General features: G+C 41.0%; 1 long non-coding RNA gene across 1 annotated transcript in view; it reads right to left on the bottom strand.

Moving 5' to 3' along the window:
* The window catches only part of LOC137629145 (uncharacterized), a 688,047-nt gene extending 676,546 nt beyond the window's left edge, over positions 1 to 11,501 (bottom strand). The window contains exon 1 of the long non-coding RNA XR_011041455.1: positions 11,247 to 11,501. This is a non-coding gene — a long non-coding RNA (uncharacterized lncRNA). The remainder of the gene's footprint in view (positions 1 to 11,246) is intronic.
* Positions 11,502 to 18,760: the final 7,259 nt, after the last annotated feature.

Below are 18,760 nucleotides of genomic sequence, written 5' to 3'. Positions count from 1 at the left end.
CAACTTAATTAGCAAAAGTAACACTTGTAAGTGTTTCCTGTCTTCAGCAGGTTGACACGCACCATTCCAACTCACCACACATGTAGCCTATATTTACATTAGTACTGTAACCGATGATATTTTATATAGAGTACTGTACAGTAGTTAACATAACAATAACACTAATACAGTACGCAATGAAAATAGAAGAGAAAGTATTAATACAACACCAATAACTATTGACGTATGATGATCTATGCTGTAAGTATAAAGCATAATGCAACTCATGAGCCGTCAACTGTTTGATGCGTGGGGTAGCGTAATATACATATACCACTTTATACTAAAATCACTGTAACCAAACTGGATATGAAAAGGTTTTTACATCACTTTTTTACACTCAATGTGGATCAGCACAAAGAGGAATGAAGTGAAACATGCACATGGGAAGAGAGATGATGCGAGATTAAGGCCAAGTTAATGAGAGCTACGGTGTTATGCAGAAAGGGAACCACCACGAGACATGCAGAGTTCAAAGAAGCACAGTCAGTTTGAAGTCGTCAGGCTGAAAGAGTACTTATAGTGAAACTGCAATTATGTGATTTTTTTTTTTTTTTAAATAGGTTATACAGCTCTCTGTATCTCGAATGACCAATTCTGCGGAGATAGAACATGAGAATATCGAGGGCTTACTTTACTTACACCTAAAGTCCAAAGAAATAAGATTTAGCATTATCATATAAGAGTGTATTAAAAACCACAAACAAATCTGTATCAGACCAAAGACCTAACCTGACTGTAGGTAGCCTACTGTACACGAAAGAACCGTTACATACGCCAAGTAATGTTTTCTTCGTACAGTACATACTGTGTGTATATGTTGTATGTATGTGTGTGTGTATATATATATATATATATATATATATATATATATATATATATGTATATATATATATATATATATATATATATATGTATATGTATATAAATATATATATATATATATACATATATATATATATATATATATATATATATATATATATATATATATATATATATATATATATATATATATATACATATTTACAGTATATATATACTGTATATGTATATATATATATATATATATATATATATATATATATATATATATATATATATATATATATATATATATATATATATATACACATTTAATTGTCTATGTTCATGTACAATTAATTTGCCTTTCTAGATACATTATTATTCCTGCGTCTCTCCTATAGCCTAATATGGCAACAATTTTGTATAATACAAAACTGGCAACACTGCGTTACTGCAGTAAGTGATCTCTTTGTATCAGGATGTCGCCTGACATGTACGCTTTTGAATCCTCTATGTTGTCAATCACTTAATAAATAAGAACCTCAAGAGTATACTGTCCCAACCAACACTGACAGCCAATAAATCAAAATTGTAAAACTTAATCTGTATCTCAACCATCAACTTTCCAGAGTATTTTTTAATCTTACGGTAACATGTTGGTTCTTATACTGCATATCCTTCTATATATATATATATATATATATATATATATATATATATATATATATATATATATATATATATATATATATATATATATATATATATATATATATATATATATATATAACGGATTTTGAGCGAAGCGAAAAATCTATTTTTGGGTAAGATAGCCATGTCGTCCTGATGGAAGTTCCTTAAAGGCAGCTTCCTAGGGTATATTACAACTACGGCGATATTCCCAGAGAATTTACCTTCAGGTACCCAGAATTCTAACTCCTGGAGCGAGTATCCCTAAAAAAGACCTTAGGGATATCGTAAATATCAGTGGACGTATTCTTGACACGCCTCATAGCAATCTATACCCCGAATAGAGTTAACACTTCGTAGGGGTCAAATGGCAAGAAAACGAAAACGATAAGAAAGGGGGGAGCCGTTCGTAAGGCATCTCTCCTCCCCGTTTCGAAAGCGTGCCCTGCGCCGCTTGCGGCGCCATCTGTATTCCTTGTAGCGATACACGAGGTGCTACAGATACTGTATGTAGGGAGGGGTCCTACAACCCTTTTCACTTTTTTTTTTTTTTTTTTTTGAAAAGGAACAGGGCGGCTCCATCAGGACGACATGGCTATCTTACCCAAAAATAGATTTTTCGCTTCGCTCAAAATCCGTTTTTTGGGCTCAAGCCATGTCGTCCTGATGGAAGTATACCAGAGCATTACTGTATCTGTGGATTCTCAATACGTGCCGTACTCCTCAGGAATGTTTCTTAGTCAACTCGACTGAAAGACCTAAGATGTTACCGTTATACATCTTTTCACTAATCATAAGCCATGACAGCGCTTCCTGCCCCCTACAGGGAGGAGTCCTACTAGACTCTAGAAACGATCGAAGAGTACATATACCTATGTATGAATCACTCGCCAGCCAGTACAATATAGTGGTCTCACTCTATATGAAGTAAAGCCTAGTCTTACGGGACTACAGCATCCAAGGGAAAAATCCCAACCAGCACCCTGGTCGAAGTAAAATTAGACAAAAAGGTTATATCTGCGTAGGATTAAACTTGCTGCCACCACCGTCCTCAGAGAGGGGTGGAGTCCTTTATGCTAAGGAAAGTATAAACCAGTGCAACAAGGCTTTGCATTAAGGAATAGGCTATTATAGATATCCCCGATTAATATACATAGGCTAAATGCTCAACAAATAACATGAAATCAATATAGGTGAAGGAGACGCAAGGTTCCCGAGAACAAGTTTATTGAGTAACAATAAATAGACATGGTCACCATAAATATGTACATATGAAAGGTGGATGACCAACAATTTACACAAGTACCGTAGTGCATGGATGGATGGTTATCTGAAAGAAAACAAATATGTCACTTGCCACATACCCAGGTATCAAAGTTAACGTCCATGTTACTACTTTGCTGACAATAGCGTTAGCAAACGCTTGGCACACCTGTCTGTACTTGTGCTACCATCACCATAACGCTGGAACAGTCACTGTGGGCTCTCAGAGCCTTCACTACTAGTTATATCAAGGCATATAACTAACCACTCACCCAAGAATCAAAGTCCCAAATGATTCCACTGTTCCTCGCAGAGTTAAACAGCAGGGTTAACGACGCAACCAACTGCTACCACAGACCTCTTTAGCTGCTCCACTTGCTTAGCATAGTGGCGAAAGAATACCCTGGAAGACTTCCAGCCAGTGTATGAACAAAGGTGTTCAAAATCCATGAAGTTAAAGAAGTTTAAGGATGAAGCAACTTTCCTCGGATCATGACCTGCGGGTGAACTGTCAGGATCCGCTCTGCGAATAAAATATGTAATTTTCGCCCTAAGCTGATTTAAAGATAAATTCGAGCCCGATGTTTCTCCTCTGAATAGTTGGCCCCCATGGAAGTCTGAAGTTCTACGAAGATAGACCTTTAGGCATTCTACGGGACATAGAGATGCATCTTCTTTCAGAGGGCAGATTCTCCAGGGACCCCACCTGTTGGTGGGCAACTCGTTCTTAGCGAGAAACGTAGGGTCCGGAAACAGGTTCAGTTCTCCCCCATCCAGGAACTGAACTCGGCCCTCCTCTCTCGAGAGGGCCACAATCTCACTAACTCTGGCCCCAGAAGCAAGGGCAAAAAGGAAGATCACTTTTTGAGTCAGGTCCTTCAATGCACATTCCTCATTATCCAGTAATGAGGCAAAATGAAGGACTTTGTCTAACGACCACGAAATAGGCTTTGGAGGAGCTGATGGTCTAAGCCTAGCACAGGCCTTCGGGATCTTATTAAACATCTCGTTAGCGAGGTCTACCTGGAAGGCATATAGAATGGGTCTTGTCAGAGCTGACTTACATGTAGAAATTGTGTTAGCTGCCAGCCCCTGTCCGTGGAGGTGAATGAAGAAGGATAGGCAGAACTCTGTAGAGATCTCTTGTGGGTTCTTGTCTTTGATAAAGGCTACCCATTTCTTCCATGCAGATTCGTACTGCCTCCTAGTAGACTTACACTTGTATTCTTCCAGGAAGTCGATGCTATCTTTTGAGATTCCGAACCGTTTCTTCACCGCTAGGGAGAGAAAATCATGAGCTGCAGGGTTCGGGTTTTCTGTAATGAAGCGTAGACAGTCGACTTCTGGACTTGCTGGGACAGAACTGGGTCCGGGAGTGATAGAAACTTCAGTCGTAGTTCCAGAGCTAGAGGGAACCATACACTGTTCGGCCACTTGTGGGCCACTATTGCTGCTACTCCCTTGAAGGATCTCAGTTTGCTGAGGACCCTCAACATCAGATTATGAGGGGGAAACAGGTAGATCCTGGACCATCTGTTCCAATCGAGGGACATCGCATCTACTGCTTCCGCCAAGGGGTCCACGTATGGGGACACATATTTCGGCAGCTTCTTGTTGTCCTTCGTCGCGAAGAGGTCTATCTGCAGTTCTGGGACTTGTCTCAAGATGAAGAAGAATGATCCTGCGTCTAGGGACCATTCTGACTCTATCGGAGCAACCCTGGATAGAGCGTCCGCGGTCACATTCCGGACTCCTTGAAGGTGAACTGCTGACAGGTGCCACTTCTTCTTCTCCGCCAGTCGGAATATGGCTAACATTACCTGGTTGAGAGGTGGGGATCTCGATCCCCGCCGATTCAGACATTTCACTACCACCTCGCTGTCCAGTACCAACCTTACATGGATCGAGTGACGTGGGGATACTTTCTTCAGGGTAAGAAGCACTGCCATAGCTTCTAGAAAGTTTATGTGAAAAGTCCCAAATAGCTTGGACTAGGTCCCTTGCACTTTTTTCCGATGGGAGTGACCCCCCACCCTACCTTTGAGGCGTCTGTGTGGATTGTCACTGACGGGGGGGATGGCTGAAGAGGTAGAGACCTCTTTAGACGACTGGCTTGAGACCACGGTCTGAGAAGAGAACGTAGTCGAAGTGGGACCGGTCTCTTCAAGTCCCTTCACTCTTTCGATGCAAAGGTTCTCCATACTCCCGCTGCATCTTTTAGCTGTGCTCTTAGCACTGGGTCTGTTACTGATGCAAACTGAAGAGAGCCCAAAACCCTCTCCTGTTCGCGTCTTGATATCCTCTCGGAACCTAGAAGTCTCCTGACAGACCCCGCTATTTCCTTCCTCTTTGACATCGGAATGGAAAAACGGTGTGACACTAGATCCCAGTGAATTCCCAACCACTGGAACCTCTGAGCTGGAGAAAGACGAGACTTCTTTCTGTTGATCATGAAACCTAGATATTCCAGGAACTGAATCACTTGTAGGGAAGCTTGCAGGCATTCTGCTCTGGATGCTGCCCACACCAACCAATCGTCCAGGTAGGCTACTACTTGGAACCCTTTTAGGCGTAACTGTTTGAGCGCTGCGCTCGCAAGCTTCGTAAAGATCCTTGGGGCTATGTTTAGCCCGAAGGGCATCGCTCTGAAAGCATAAAGTTTTTGTTGTAGCTTGAATCCTAGGTAGGGGGAGAGACGGCGACTTATTGGAACGTGCCAATATGCGTCTGACAAATCGATGGAGACGGTATATGCCCTCTTGGGCAGTAAGGCCCTTATGTGTTGTAACGTTAACATCTTGAACTTGTGGTTCACTATGAACTTGTTGAGTGGTGACAAGTCCAGAATGACTCTGAGTTTCCCCGAGTCTTTCTTGGGAACACAAAACAGCTTCCCTTGAAACTTGATGGACTTTACCCTCCGGATCACCTTTTTCTCCAACAGATCTTGGATGTACTCCTCCAAAACGGGGATGGAGTGTTGGAAAAATTGAGGGCAATGGGGCGGAGTACTGTACCAACTCCAACCCAGTCCATTTTTGAGAAGGCTGTGGGCCCAGGGATCGAAGGTCCAGCGATCCCGGAAATACTGAAGTCTCCCACCTACCGGCGACACTTCACTTTGACTGTCCTGCAGTCTTGCCTCCCTGGCCGCGACCACCTCTGAATCCTCGTCCCCTAGAGGGGCGTCTTGCCGAACCTCTGGCTGCCCCTCTGGGTCTTGCACGAAACGTGGTTGATTGTCCCTCGAACACGGGATTGAATGCCGGGGAAGCTGATGACATGGCTTGGGGTACCCATTGGAAGGTGGTCGGGATCTGGGCTACCAGTTGTGGTACCGGAGGCAAAGCTGGCTGCTGCTGCTGCTGTCTTTGTGGTTTGAAAGGCTTGGCTGGACGGTAGGAAAACCTTGATTTCTTCGCCTTTCCTTTCGGCTGAGGGCCCTCATCCGGAAAAGACTTCCTTTTAAGGGACAGGCCCCACTTCAGGAGAAGATTGCGGTTCTCAGTGGCTGCCTTGTCCACCATGGCCAGATGGATCTTGGCCATTACCATGAACATCTCCGGCATCTTGGGGTCGCTAGCCATCGTCTCCATGTTGGTCTGGAGAGACATCGAGGCTGCCAGGCGCTCCTTAGTGTCCAATTCCCTCCGTAGGAGGAATTCCGACAACTTGGGAAGGTTTTCGCCGAACTGCTGACCAGCAATGTCGGCATCCAACTTCCCAACCGAGAAAGTGAGGTGCACCTCCTTCCAGTCCTTATTGTCCAGCGGCAATGCCAACGAAAGAGGTTTGCATTCCTCCAGAGATGGACATGGCTTGCCAGCTTCAACCGCCTTCAAGACGGCCGCGAACCCCTTTTGCATAAAGGGGAAGGCCCTAGCCGGGGAGGATACGAAGGAGGGGTGCTTCTTACTCAAAGCGGCAACTTTAGAGTTTGAGAACCCCCTCTCCTTCAATGCAGCTGATAAAGTGGCTTGAGCCTTGGAGTGATCCAGGATAATCACCTCCTTTGGTTCCGTCTCCTCCTTCGAGGCCGGCTCCTTCTTCAAACGGACATAACAGTCCGGGTAGGCCCCTCTACTGGGCCAGAATTCCACCTCCTCAAGGGGAATTGATCCCAGTTTCTCCGACATGACGATCTTCCCAATCGTCATCGGCATGTGCTCGGCATATCTCCACGGGTTGGCATCCGAGCACAGAGGAAGGTCCTTCACGTTGAGCTTCTTTGAAGGTCCACGTGATGCTGTGATCTTCTGCATCTGGAGCTCCAAAGTAGCGGCCTTCTTATTATTCTTCCTCTGCATCTGTTGGATCATACCAACGATGGAAGAGAGAGCCTGTCCTAGCTCTGCTGGAAGAGCGGACGAGGTAGAGGGGATAGGTTCAGGGACCTGAACCGGCACGTCTGAAGATACGGGAACCTCCTCCTCCACGGCAATAGGATCTCGATCCTCCTCCTCGCCTTCTGCGAGGAGATCCTGTTCCGCACGATCGGACAAGTCAGACATCTTGTCGTCCAACTGGATGTCCTGCATAGCATCAGCGACATCCTCCTCCACTGGGATCTGGACGAGAGGGATCTCCGGCCGAGGCTGGGGAACAACAGCATCAGCAGAAGCCTTGGGAAAAAGATATGCCCTCATCTTCTCATTAGGAAGATAAGGTCCAGTGGTGTTTTTCTGAAAACCCGTTACCCATAAGCGAAGCTTCTCTCTCGCTGCATCTCTTGACTCCGCCGACCTAGGGGATTCAAAAGCCTCTGATAGCAGGTTAGTACATACAGCACATACCTGCGGATCCCAGTAACGATGGTCATCATCGGAGGCTGCGCAAGCAGCGTGCCTCCTACACAAGACATGTCCGCAAAAGTTCTTACTACGGACATTGCAGAAGACACTATCACACTTCGGATGCTCCTCCTGTAAAAGAAGAAAGATTTCCATGAATATCAAGTGAATTTCAATTCACATGTAACAAATGAGTATTCACCAAGAATAAGGGAAAGACACCTACTTGTGAAACCCACACAAACACCTGTGGAAGCCCACCAGCCAAAGTCACATAGTTAGTCTTTACTAAAATAACCAGAGAGCATATTTCCAAAGGGAATTAGGTGTAGCTCACACCTAAGGTATAATTTTTACCATTCCGGCCAGGGATGAAAAGAATTCTCTTTTATCCTTGTAAGGCGACACCAAGTGAATGCACAAGTAACACAAGTAAGATAGAAAAGACAGTGTTGTAACCTACTATATCATGGACTCCCTTGGTTGAATACACCACCAAAGAAAGGACTGATACAGTACCTGAGGGTGGTGTGCCGGCCGGCCATTGCCGGTCAGCACCCCCCCCCCCCCCGATTTTCGAAAGGTAGATCTCAAGTACACAACAACAGATCACCCTTATTGGGGAGAACTCCAGATCCCATGCCTGAACCGGCTGGCAGTGGTTGCCGGTCCGCAGCCACCCGGTTTGCATTGCATTGCCGGCCATCATTCTTAGTGGCCGGCTAACCGGGCAGTGTAGCAGGCCGGCCGGCATCAGTAAGCAAACCTTGCCGGCTGGCCTCCACACCAGGCAGCGCTCGGCTGCCGGCCCCACTGTAGTGGCCGGCAGATGAGCAAGAGACCGGCCGGCAAAGGTATATAACCATCGCCGACCGACAGCAAGAGAACTGGAGAACACCCCTCCCCACCGACGGCCGGCCTGTAGGCCGGCAGACGGCAAGGACAACACATACGAAGACAACAGAATGAATGCCGGGCTAAGAGGCTATGAGTCTCTGTGCCCGGCACCCGAAAGAGTGCCGAAAGGAAGGGAAGACACTAAGTCAGGCTTCCTAACCGCTGCTTACTGAATCTACAGACGGCAGCGATGGAGGGACGAAGAAAGGACCGGGCAGCACTCGAAGGAAGGGTCTCTGCCGGTCGGCACACTCTGCCGGCCGACAGGAGACCACGTCAGTTCCCCATCCTAACCTAGGCTAGGTACGGATGCGGACGACTGACACAAAGGAACGGAAAATAGAAGGGAAGGACAGAGGGTCCTATCCAACCTTGCCTTGGTTAAGGGTCATTCCCCACTAAGACAGCTCATCTCAGCCAGAGAAAGACCCGAGGGGGAGGCCGGCACTACTGGCTGCCTCCCTAAAACCACGGCAAGGAAGGAATTGCTATTCCAGAAAAGAGAACATATCCCGAATCCGGAACGGCAAGAGGACAAGTCTGAGGGGTCACCGAGCGAAGGGAACACTACTGGAACCCAACAAGGTGGACCAAGGGGGATAAACCCCGTATGCCCGTGTCAGTCAGCAAGGGAGACTCTGCCCCATGCCAGACCAACCCGGACTCAGACTAAACACTGTTGTACTGTCCCCCTCTGAACCAATTCAGATGGAACGGGAAGGTACAGTACTACTCCAGCATAGATATATTTGAAAATTAATTCAAACAAACCACTAGAGTTAAGCCTAGGGCTTAAACAGAGGGAAAGGGTTTGCCCCTTCCCCGAAGAGAAGGGAGCAAACGGGGAAACAGATAATATTATAATGACCTAAGACAACCTAGCCTAGGCACTAAGAGAATCGATTACCTAAATCACCGAAACTCACACCAATACTATCTTGGAAGGTACTCGAAAAGGGCTTATATGTATAACGTTGCCTAACGCTTAAAACAATAAAATCACACTTGGAAGACTAATTATCATGCAGGAAGTACATAGGCCAACCGCTAGCCTACGAAGACTAGTGTTGGCAGCCTAGGCAAAACTTCGCCAGGCACACTACTAACGCATCATAACAGAATTCCTAAATAAGCTAATTAGCTAATATTTAAGCGCAAAGGGGCTGGGAACGTCGCTCTTGCTAACAAATAAATCCTATTCTAGCGAGCGACAGCATCCATGATGCCTCCAGCAGGCAACAGCTCTTGTATAAAAGATAACTCTTTTAATTACTTTAATTTTAACCAAGAGCCTACATTTATACATAAAAGAAATAGTACTCAACTTATCCGAGGCAGAAGAAGTTGGAGAAAGCATTATAACACGAGAAATTCCAAGATTTGGTAGAAAACAGGGAACAAAACACCGAGTCATAGAGCTACGCAAAAAGGAATACAGATGGCCCCGCAAGCGGCGCAGGGCACGCTTTCGAAACGGGGAGGAGAGATGCCTTACGAACGGCTCCCCCCTTTCTTATCGTTTTCGTTTTCTTGCCATTTGACCCCTACGAAGTGTTAACTCTATTCGGGGTATAGATTGCTATGAGGCGTGTCAAGAATATGTCCACTGATATTTACGATATCCCTAAGGTCTTTTTTAGGGATACTCGCTCCAGGAGTTAGAATTCTGGGTACCTGAAGGTAAATTCTCTGGGAATATCGCCGTAGTTGTAATATACCCTAGGAAGCTGCCTTTAAGGAACTTCCATCAGGACGACATGGCTTGAGCCCAAAAATATATATATATATATACACACATATATATACATACACCGTATAGACAACAACATCAATAACAAATTCAGCTGTATCTAGTTTACCAAAGGACAAAGGCCTCAGTCATGTCAATTCATATCTGGGATTTGGCCAGATTTCACCACCATGCTAGCCACTGCACATTGGTGATGGTGGGAGATTTAGTCTGATCACTCACACCAAACCAACCTAAACTAGTACAGCTTTGTTGATCATGGTGATACGCAAACCCTTTCAGCACTTGGAAAATAATATATTGTATATCATCATCATCTCCTCCTATGCCTGTTGATGCAAAGCTCCTCACATTATATATATATATATATATATATATATATATATATATATATATATATATATATATATATATATATATATATATATATATATACCGGTATATATATATATATATATATATATATATATATATATATATATATATATATATATATATATATATACCGGTATATATATATATATATATATATATATATATATATATATATATATATATATACCATTATTACTTCGTAAATACTAGCCACCTTTGTCCTTGTTAGTTGGACAATCAAATACAGTACCTCCAAGACCACATAATACAAGCCAAGAGAGGTTGATCCCTACGCTATTCCCATAAATTCTAATCCAGACTGAGGTTAGGCTAACAAGCCTTACCTGAATAGACATACACATGGGATTTATTCAAGGTTTTCGAAGTGTCACAGATTCTTAGGTCATGGTAAGTATGGTCAAAGGTCATAGAAAAGTCTGGCACTCTACGGTGTTAATTTATAGTAAATTAACATTTCCTAGTCTCAACCTAACCCAACATATAGACCAGTGAGAGTAATATGGTGTAACCAAAGATAAAATGACATCTCTCCATTTATATATAATTTAATTGGGACAAAATTATAGTTTCAACTGAATAAGTACATAAAAACAGTAATTAAATCACTCACATACCTGAATTGATTTCAGAAACATCTGCAGGCCAGTTACCGATGTAACCTTAGGCTATCTTTGCATATAAGAGCTCCTATGGAAGTTTTATATAAATAAAACTATTTTGGGGGTTTATATAAAACTGGACTCTTTAAAATTCTTCAGCAACAATGCTTCAGCGTCACATGTCCATCGAATAGACATAAAAAACCGCGGAACACGCACATGCACAATTAAAAATCTAGACATACAGAAATAGGGTCGTACAGCACTGGAGCCACGAGGACCACGAGTGTAAACAAATGTTTACACCTGTTACCCCTTAAACAAACGTTTTCTTTAAAATAAATTATTAATAATTTTCTATTATTGCTTATGAACAAAGATAATAAAGTGGTAATTATGAGAGTATAATAGATTACACTATTTTACACAACAGTAATAATTATGCATCATTCAAATTAGGGCTTAATCTACTAAATATTATAACGTGCATGGCTATGTTTAGCCAAAATTAAAATGTTGCCAGATGCACGATAGTAATGCTTCTTTCCTCAATAAATTATGAGTCTCTCTCTCTCTCTCTCTCTCTCTCTCTCTCTCTCTCTCTCTCTCTCTCTCTCTCTCTCTCTCTCTCTCTCTCAATACTACATAAAGTTAAATAATCACTTCAAAAGTGAAAGAAGATCAAAAGAAACATGATTCAACATGCAGTATTGGTGTGAAAGTCCGTCTTAAAGCCGAGAAATTGATGTTTATTAAAACAATAATATTATTGAATTGTCTTTTGCCAGGCGCGTTTGGTAGAGCGGTTAGCCCTATCAAGAGAATCTAATAATAATAATAATAATAATAATAATAATAATAATAATAATAATAATGAGAGAGAGAGAGAGAGAGAGAGAGAGAGAGAGAGAGAGAGAGAGAGAGAGAGAGAGAGAGAGAGAGAGAGAGAGAGAGAGACTATTTACTGAAGTTCCTGCTGTGTATTATTTTTATAGTACAAATTACATACTATAGATATTGTGCCATTATTGTATATTTCGGTTTACCCAAACAACCAAAATTGACACGTTCAAAGTGATTTATAAGAAACAACAAGAATAAATGCTTTGCCATTGCAAACACTGTACTTGAATTGGATAAAGTGGGCTAAATTTTTCATTAATCAAACTTTCTTTTAACAAAGGCCAATAATTCAGAGGAAGATAAGGTTTTGGCTATGGAATCTCCAATCTAACATATTTTGTTAGATCATCCCATAATTCGGACTTAAACGATACTATAATAAACATTCTCAACATAATTTAGCATTGGTATACCTTTACATAGATTTCCCTTTATATCACAATAGATTATACTCATTAATCCAATTAATTCAACCATATAATTATTACTACCCTCTGAGAGTGCAGACCTCCGTCACGGCAGCTTATTTCTCGAAACCAGCTTACCTTCCCCAGAACTAATTTGGACCGTAGGCAGTGGCGATTCTAGGACTCTGAAAGTGGGGGGGCCACTTCAGGGCCAATATAAATTTTGGGGGGGCATTTATTGTTGGTGGCTAGGTGGCACTCTGAAGACAATATTATGTCATTAATGAAATAACAAATGACAATAATAACACCTCATTACTTTCATAACTTGCATTTGTAAAACATATACATGTATGCCTACACAAACATTATGATAATGGAGGTTATTCGTATTACTTAAAAAAAAATATATATATGTATTTCTTGCAATATATTTTTAACAAAATCGCAAAAATATGGCAAAAATATCTTCAAAACAAAAATGAATCATGAGTTATGAATGTAATGTAAATATTATGTTGATATTAAAACCCCATGCAAGCATGCATGAAGTAATGCAGTGTTGCCAACAGGGCGAGTTTCCCTTTCCTGAGGTGAAGTAGATTATAGTACGTATATTTAGTGCAGCTTAATTCTACGATTATCATGCCGGCTATCAAATTCATCAACAAAACAGTCTAAATCAATTCCCTCGGCACGTGCACTTTCAATGGACAGTAATGCGATATTACTCAATCTAGCACTGGTCATGGAATTTCTGAGAAATGTTTTCACTAATTTCATTTTTGAAAAACTTCTCTCACAAGAAGCACTGGTAACAGGAAGAGTGACAGATATTAACAATAGTTTGTACAAACAGTCAAATGCAGCCTTATAAGGACTAAGGAATGACAGGAATTGTGTAATGGATGTAGGCTGTATTGGCTCTTTCGTGAGTAATTTCTTCACCAGAGGGATCTCATATTGTAAATCATTTTGACTGACCGAGTATGCCATTGCATATGCCTTCAAGTCTTCTTCTAACAAGAATGTCTGTCCTCCAGGACAGAGAGCTGAAATACCACAGAAAATTGCATTTGACTCTTTGGAGAAACGACGGTCTAATTCACTAATTAAGCAGTCTAGGACTTCATAGAAAATCCTGATGTGTTGCACATGACATGGAACAGAAGATCCTTGACCACTTGTTTCAAACACGATAAATCCATCAAGCTTACGAGGTTTCTTTACCCGTTTTCTTGTTGTTGTTGGTGTAATGCAGCATTTCCTGCAGAGTTCATTAACCTTCTCAGAGTAATGGTCATTCAAGTCAGAGTTGCGTACATTAACTAAATGTTCATGGAGTGACGAAATTAGATTTGCTGCTTTTCCTAGGTCTGCTTGTTTATCCTGTAGCTGTGTAGACACTTTATTAACTTTTCCAAGAATATCTGTGAAAAATTGCAATAAGTAAACAAACTCTGCATCAATCTGGGCAAGCAAACCGCGAGCGGATACAGCTCGGGCACCAATGTCATCTTCAGAAATTTCCTTCAAAAGTCTCATTATGCATTGCAGACGGAGTAGAGCATTTTCACACGAAGTGGCCCGACACCACCACCTTGTGTCACTGAGATGCTGCAGTTCTCGTACTTGTTCTTTAGGCAACATTTCACGCTGTATCAAAATGAATTTCTCATGAACTACCGAGTTACTAGCAAAGATATAGAGTTCTTCAAGCAAACTAAAGAATTCAGCAGCTTCGGGTACATACTTTGCAACATTTATCAACACTAAATTGAGCCTGTGTCCATAGCAGTGTATATAATATGCAAAAGGAGCTTTATCACGAATTCGTTTCTGAACACCACTAATCCCTCCACTCATCACTGATGCCCCATCAAATCCTAATCCTACAAGAGAAGATTTGTAATCCAACCCCAGTTTATCCAAACTCTTCAAAATAATATCTGTGATAGAGGCAGCATCCAACAAGTCCATCTGAGTGAAAGAAATGAAGCACTCCTGAATACAATTTGCTATTTCATCATAAAATCTAATAACTAATGCCAACTGCTCTGCCTTACTAACATCCTTGGCTTCATCAGCTTGAACAGAAAAGTAATGACATGACCTAACTTTTTCTGCAATTTCTTCCTTCACCATACATGCAAGTGTGTCAATCATCTCATTCTGTATTGCAGAACAAGTGTATTTTTCATTTTTTGGACCACTTTCTACTCTATCAGCTATAATAGGATCACGTTTAGCAGTGAATCTGAGAATCTTACGAACATTTCCTGGATTCAGTTCATCATCACCTTCTCTATGTCCTCTCTGCGAAATGTCTTGTGTTACAGTCAACAGGATTATTTCACCTAATGTCTTTATGTAATGACGATTTTCAAGAACTTTCTTCTGGTATGCCTCACTTATACACTGAGCAATTGATGTTTTATCAGCTTTATTTCGTTGATAGTCCGCCCATGCAATACAAGAAGTTTTGTGGCACTGAGAGGAAATGTGCTTTTCGATGGCACCATCTTTTCCATGTGCTTTCTTCCATCGTCTAAAGCCACTCTTTATGAATGCTTCATCTGCATTGCCATATGTTGGTGGAGCAAAGTGCCTGCATGCAAAACAGAACATTGCATCTCGTTCTTTAGAATATTCAGCCCATTCATATTTGTCGAACCAAGCCCCCACAAAAGACCGAGCATGAGACTTTCCTTCACTATGCCTTGGATACTCTTTTAATCGTACCTGAATAGGATTCTCAGAAGCAGATTGAGAAATGTCAGCTGGTGCAGAATCTTCCTTTTTCTGTTTCTTTGTTGGATGATCATGTGAACTTGATCTTGCAGGATTGCCAATACTTTCACGATCACAGTCTCCCTCTGACTTCTTAGCAGGTTTATCAGATTCAAGGTTTACTGTCAATGGTGTATCACATTCACTGCGTTTTTTAATTACAAATTTATCCATGATTGTCTATAGTACAATAAAATTATCTGTGATAGTAAGTTCTGAAAAAAAAATAAATTAAATCAAATAATCACACGTAATTCACAATTAACACAACACACCTGTCACCACAGAAAAATGTGATAAAATTTGCGGTTTTGCCGACTACCGACTGGAAGAATAGAAGATGATGACAGCACGCACACACACACACGGTCACACACACACACACACACACCCACACCCACACCCACATATATATATATATATATATATATATATATGTGTGTGTGTGGGTGTGTGTGTGTGTGTGTGTGTGTGTGTGTATAACATGTATACAGTATAATAAATATATGCACATATAGGCCTACACTATCACTGCCAACATTCACGAATCACAAAAATTATGATACAATTAGGCCTAGACGATTTTTATTATTATAGGAATTGTTTTCTATGTAAAAATAAAATGGGGTTAATTGTCACCGACTCACCAGCTACTTGTATTTTGGCCTATTTAGTTATTTTCTTTCAAATATGGCTAACGACAATATTTATATTTGGCTTTTGTCAGATCTGTTTGTGAAAAGGTTAACACTGGGTTGAAGGGTTAAAACTTGAGTTGGGATATAGACCTACATCATATAACAAAAAAATTAGTGTACATTGTTTGCTACTTTACACCCGCCTGTCAGATTCTTCTCATTCTTTTTCTAAGATTTCGTATAATTATTTTTTTACTCTATTTTCGTATCCGCTTCTTATGTGAAACACCCACATACTGTACATAAAGATCGAATATCTCATAGCCACTAGTCTACTCCCACTTTGTATGAGACGAAATAATGAATACCACTTATGCTCAAATGCACTTATGCACAAATAATTATGCTTTAGACACTCAATAAGACACTAATCGGGTAAAAACTGACTTGACCGGCTCACAGTCTCACAGAAACGGACTACATGTACTGATCACATCATCACATCATACATGGAAGAAACATAGGCGTCTGATTCGCGTCGCACAAACACAAGCGGGCGAGGAGGACGGAGGTGTAAAAAAAATTCCAATAATTTTAATCTAGCAACGTTACCATCTTTTTTTTTTGTGATTACGTCTAGTTATTGTGATAGGATGGGATATTTGAGTGTATATATAGTATACTGTATAATTTATAAGGTATATATTTATATTATATATTATATTATATTATTATATATGCCTAAACTAAGCTTATTTAGAATTAGGATATGGAAACAAAAACTGGGAGGGCCAAGCTGGGGGCCAGCCAAAAAACTGGGGGGGCCATGGCCCCAGCCAAAAAACTGGGGGGGCCATGGCCCCCCCTGGCCCCCCCCTAGAATCGCCACTGACCGTAGGTGTATTTGAAGTCTGTGTGACAACCATGTGCGAATTTGGTGTTAAGGTTAGAGTTAATTTGGTCGACCCTTTGCTAAACCTTGACCTTGACCTTTGACGTAGGACTTTCAAAATTGAATCACTTCTGCGTCTTAATATAGCAAATACTCTCTGAAAGTTTCACTACTCTATGAGTAAAATTGTGGTCAGGAAGTTGTTCACAAACAGACAAACAGGGGCGAAAACATAACCTCCTCCCAACTTCGCTGACGGAGGTAATAACTAGTGCTTAAGTAATTTAAAAAGAAACTTCTTTTCTTCAAAGCAAGTAAACAGAGGATCTTGAAATGTAAATGGAGAAAAAAATATTCAGAGGAGAGTTCCTGTTTACAAAACTTTATGATCAATAAAAGATATCAACTTTCCAACAGCATCTACTGTCCTTCATCGGATTTCTTGAATTGATCCGTCCAATTTCAGAAAAATATAAAAACTTTGGCATGACAATGAAACAATTTCCGACAGATTTAGAAGATTTGAGAACAAAGCTCTCATAAGAATATTGGAAGGGAAATGAAACTATAAGAGAGATTACCCGAGGGCCATATGTGGATGAGATCATGTTGAGGGATAGATGGAGATGGTTTAGGCATGTTCTCCGCACTCCCCAAGAGATTAGTTTACCACGCATTTAACTGGGCTCTACAAGGTACTAGAAGAGTTGGAAGACCCAGGCCTACATGGTTGAGGACTATGAAACGTGAAGTCGGAGATGATGAATGTTATTATTGTTCTTAAACTTCTCGTAGTTTTTACTTATTTCTTTTCCTTACTTTGTTATTTTCCCTGTTGGAGCCCTTGGACTTATAGGATCATGCTTTTCTAACTACGGTTGTAGCTTAGCAACTACTACTACTACTACTACTACTACTACTACTACTACTACTACTACTACTACTACTACTACTAATAATAATAATAATAATAATAATGATAAAGTATTGAATTAAAAGTTGAAGATAGAGACGACTGTCGAAATTTAATTGAGGCCCTCTGCGTGAAAAAGGCGTGAGATGATATATATATATACATATGTATATATTTATATATATATATATATATATATATATATATATATATATATATATATATATATATACACACACACATATATATATATATATATATATATATATATACTGTATATATATATATATATATATATATATATATATATATATCGTAGGTATGTGTGTGTGAATTGTAATGATCTTGTCATAAGGTATTTCAAGTCCACAATATTCTATTGTAAATAAGTCGTAACATGTTTATATTGCCACACACAAGCTTAGAAAGTTGATTAAAAACAGTCATCAAGATACAGCCTACGGATATTTCACGCCAGTTTCTGTCAAGTGATGGCGTAATCTGTCTTCTCATCTTTTCATTGTGATGCTATGAACTCCGTGAATACTTATAATTCATAATTTTAGGATCACGTAATGATATCAAACTAAATCTGAAGATAATAGATACCTTATGCTTCTAGCAATTACTGAATCGTGATATAAAGTGTTTGTAATTTACAGGATGTTGTGACCTGATTGGGAAAGTCTCTGCTTGGTGTTTGCCAGACGGGGGTTCGAGTCCCGCTCAGATTCGTTAGTGTCCGTAGTGTCTGCAAGCTTACCATCCTTGTAAGCTAAGGTTGGGGGGTTTGGGGGAGCCTATAGGTCTATCTGCTGAGTCATCAGCAGCCATTGCCTGGCCCTCCTTAGTCCTAGCTTGGGGGGAGAGGGGGCTTGGGCGCTGATCATATAATGTATGGTCAGTCTCTAGGGGAATTGTCCTGCTTGCTAGGGCAATGTCATTGTCCTTGCCTCTGCCATTCATGAGTGGACTTTAAACCTTTA

This window comes from Palaemon carinicauda, chromosome 37 (genome assembly GCF_036898095.1).
Source record: "Palaemon carinicauda isolate YSFRI2023 chromosome 37, ASM3689809v2, whole genome shotgun sequence".
Classification (NCBI taxonomy): domain Eukaryota; kingdom Metazoa; phylum Arthropoda; class Malacostraca; order Decapoda; family Palaemonidae; genus Palaemon; species Palaemon carinicauda.
This window is presented reverse-complemented; position numbering and strand designations above follow the sequence as displayed.